General features: G+C 50.1%; 1 protein-coding gene across 5 annotated transcripts in view; it reads left to right on the top strand.

Annotated features, from left to right (window-relative positions):
* The first annotated feature begins 3297 nt into the window (after nt 1-3297).
* The window catches only part of NRF1 (nuclear respiratory factor 1), a 149161-nt gene continuing 148925 nt past the window's right edge, over nt 3298-3533 (top strand). For 2 of the 5 annotated variants that reach the window (XM_050782535.1, XM_050782536.1), the window contains exon 1: nt 3315-3423. The gene's annotated coding sequence lies outside the window, so the exon portion shown is untranslated. Of the gene's footprint in view, nt 3424-3533 lie in introns of all 5 variants that reach the window. The other 3 variants (XM_050782538.1, XM_050782542.1, XM_050782544.1) reach the window with 3 other exon arrangements.

Here is a 3533-nt window from a genome sequence, read left to right as displayed (position 1 = left end):
TTCTCCTGCAAAGGTAAGCCCAGTCCGTTTGGGGCAGTAATCTCAATTTGCTTGGGATGGTAAATGTCATTTAATCCTAAGAAGGTTCAGCATTAAAGATGAGGATGGTAAAATAAATCAGATCTGCAGTATTCATACTTTTGTGTTAACCTTGGTAATATTTTAATTTTGTATTTTCAATGTTTGTAAGATTTAGTATTTATCATATTAGAGAATCTGACAAGTTTCACAAAAGAGCCTTACTAAGTTTGATGTTCTTTGACATTTTCTATTTCTTTAATGAAACGTTGGTCATGACCCACTAAGTTATTTATGTGTTTCATCAGTGGGTACTGGCCTGAGACCCTCGTAATCGTTAAAAGTACAACTCTGAGGTCAGGCTGATGACTTTCAGATCTGGCTTATTGTCTGGGTTTGGGCAAGTAACCTCTCCATGTCCTTGTTTCTTCATCTGTAAAATGGGAGATGAGTACCTACCCAGACCGGGGCACAGTTGCACACTTGTAATCCCTGCACTTTAGGAGGCTGAGGCAGGAGAACGGCCTGAGCCCAGGAGTTCGAGACCAGCCTGGGCAACAAGGCGAGACCCTGTCTCTATAAAAAATGTAACAAATTAGGGCTAGGCACGGTGACTCACACCTGTAGTCCCAGCATTTGGGAGGCTGAGGTGCGCAGATCACCTGAGGTCAGGAGTTTGAGACCAGCCCAGCCAACATGGTGAAACCCTGTATCTACTAAAAATACAAAATTAGCTGGGTGTGGTAGTGTGTACCTGTGACCTCAGCTACTTAGGACGCTGAGGCAGGAGAATCGCTTGAACCCAGGAGGCGGAGGTTGCAGTGAGCCGAGATTGTGCCATTGCACTCCAGCCTGGGCAAAAATAGTGAAACTCCATCTCAAAAGTAAAAAAAAAAAAAAAATTAGCTGGGTATGGTAGCATCTGCCTGTGGTCCTAGCTACTCAGGAGGCTGAGATGGGAGGATCGCTTGAGCCCAGGAGGTTGAGACTGCAGTGAGCTGTTTGTGCCACTATACTCCAGTCTGGGAGACACAGTGAGACCCTATCTCAAAAGTTAAAAAAAAAGATAGTACCTACCTTGTGGGCTCTACTTGATAATTAAATGAGAAAGAAGATAATGTGCATAAAGGCTTACACTAGGGCCTGATACATCGTGAGCGCTCAATAAACGTCAGGAGTAAGTACTGGGTGTGATGACAAAGGGCCTAATGTATCCAATTTTGGGAGATGAAAAAATGCTGCCTGCAGGTGATGGTAATAATGTTGGGATCTGAAAGAAGAGTAGGAATTATTCAGGTGAGGATTCAAGTAAGTGCATAGATGGAGTAGAGAGAAATGAAGAAAGTTATGGGTAAAGGGAACAGCCCTTGGAACAGTTGTAAGGAGGCACAACTTCCAGGCTTAAGTGACCTGAGAGCTTCCCAGTTTTGAGTGTAGCCTGAGAAATATCTGTGGCAGATGAGGTCAGAGATGGCAACAAGGATGAGATCACCAATGGCCCTGTAGCCACCTCAAAAAATTTTAGACTTTAACCTATGTGTTAATGGGATCTTTTTAAGAGTCTTAAACAGGGAAACGACATGATTTTCTTTCTTGAAAGACCATTCAAGCTGTCGTGGATTTGGAGAGGGCAATTTCGGTGGCAGGGAGACCAGGAGGAGTCTACTGCAGTGTCTCTAGGAGACATGACAGTAGCCTGAACCAGAGTAAGAATTGACAGGGAACAACAGTTTTAAAGATCTAATTGGGGCTGGTGCAGTGGCTCACAGCTGTAATCCCAGCACTTTGGGAGGCTGAGGCAGGCAGATCACTTAAGCCTAGGAGTTCAAGACTAGGCCGGCCAACAAGACGAAACCTCATCTCTACTAAAAATACAAAACTTAACCGGGCATGGTGGTGGGCACCTGTAGTCCCAGTTACTGGGGAGGCTGAGGTGGGAAGATCCTTGAGCCCAGAGAGGTCGAGGCTGCAGTGAACAATGATTGCACCACTGCCCTCCAGCCTTGGTGACAGAGTGAGAATCTGTCTCACAAACACACACATCTAACTTAATGTGGGGACTCCAGAGAGAGAGGAAGGAGCAATGGATCATTTCCAGGTTTCTGGCTTGAGCACCTGGGTGGCTGGTGGTGGCACTCTCCTAGAAAACACTGGAGAAAAAGACATTCAATTTTTGGATATGTCGAATTTTGAGGTTAATAGAATCTTGAAAATTAAAGCTTCCTGATTTTATCTGTTTTCCGACACCCTTTAGCAATTCTCTAATGCAATGCTTTTCACGTGATTATGTGCAGAAGAATCACCAGGAGTGTTGAGGTGGGGATGTGAAAATGCAGGTTCCTAGGCTAACAAGCCAAGATTCTGGATACCAACGGGTCCAGGACTCAAAACAATTAGCCTGAGTAATTCTGATGTAGGGAGTCTCCTGACGACACTAAAAAAACCAACAAAACCACCCCTCTGCCGGGCATGGTGGCCTGTAATACCAGCACTTTGGGAGGCTGAGGCGGGAGGACCGCTTGAGCCCAGGAGTTCGAGACCAGTCTGGGCAACATAGGGAGATCACCCACCTCCATTTCTAAAAATTAAAAAAAAAAGACCCCTCATGTGTGTCTCCACCGTTAGGCTGTTTTCCCCGACTTCTCAGGCACCTGCATGGGGGTCCCTACTGCTTCGAATAAGCTCCGTGGGACCCAGGACTTTGTCTTCATACAGGTGCATCTTCAGCGCACACAGAACAATATCTGGTACAGCACGGGCCCCCTAGAAATGTTGGCCGAACAATCGAATGGCTGAATACATTCATATGTTGCTTTGTACAAAAACTTTTCCTTTCAAATATCTGGGAAGAGTTAGAGATAGGAAAGCAGAGGTCATTCCAAAGAGAGTGAGGATGCCACGGGGAAGGCAGCGCCGGAAAAACCCGAGGGGAACCACTTGCCGATCCCCCAGGCACAGTCTGGAGGTCCCAATTCCCACGGCAGGGGGGCGAGAGATGCCACTCGTCTAATCAGCAACCATTTTGGGCCCGCTTGCACCGCTTCTCCTGGGTGTCCGCGTTGTGCTAATCCAGTTGCTTTTGAGGTTCTGGCCTCCACCAAACCTCTGAAGCGCTCCGTGCACGCAACGCGCCGGCGGGGGGAGGCCGGAGCCCTAGTCGCGAGCCCTCTCCGCGGCCTGCCTGCGGAGCAGCAGCGCCGACCTCCTCATCATGGCGGCGGCCGGGCGGGGAAGCCGGGCCGTGCGTCGCGTGCGTGCCCTCTCCCTCCCCTCCCCCTCCTCGGCGGCGGCGGCGGCGGCAGAAGCGGCAGCGCTCGCCATTGCCGCTGGTGGCAGGAGGCTGCGAGGAGCCGGCGCGGTCGCAGTCTCCACGGCGCAGGCCCACGGTAGCGCAGCCGCTCTGAGGTGAGTGCCCTACCGCGCAATCTCCAGCTATTTCAGCCCCGGCGCAGCCGCAACACGCCGCCCGCCCGCCGGCCGGCCGGCCCGCCCCGCAGCCGGCACCCTGCCGCCCC

The sequence above is a fragment of the Macaca thibetana genome, chromosome 3 (assembly GCF_024542745.1).
Source record: "Macaca thibetana thibetana isolate TM-01 chromosome 3, ASM2454274v1, whole genome shotgun sequence".
NCBI lineage: Eukaryota > Metazoa > Chordata > Mammalia > Primates > Cercopithecidae > Macaca > Macaca thibetana.
Note: the sequence above shows the minus strand (reverse complement) of the source record. Positions and strands in the feature narration are given on the sequence as shown.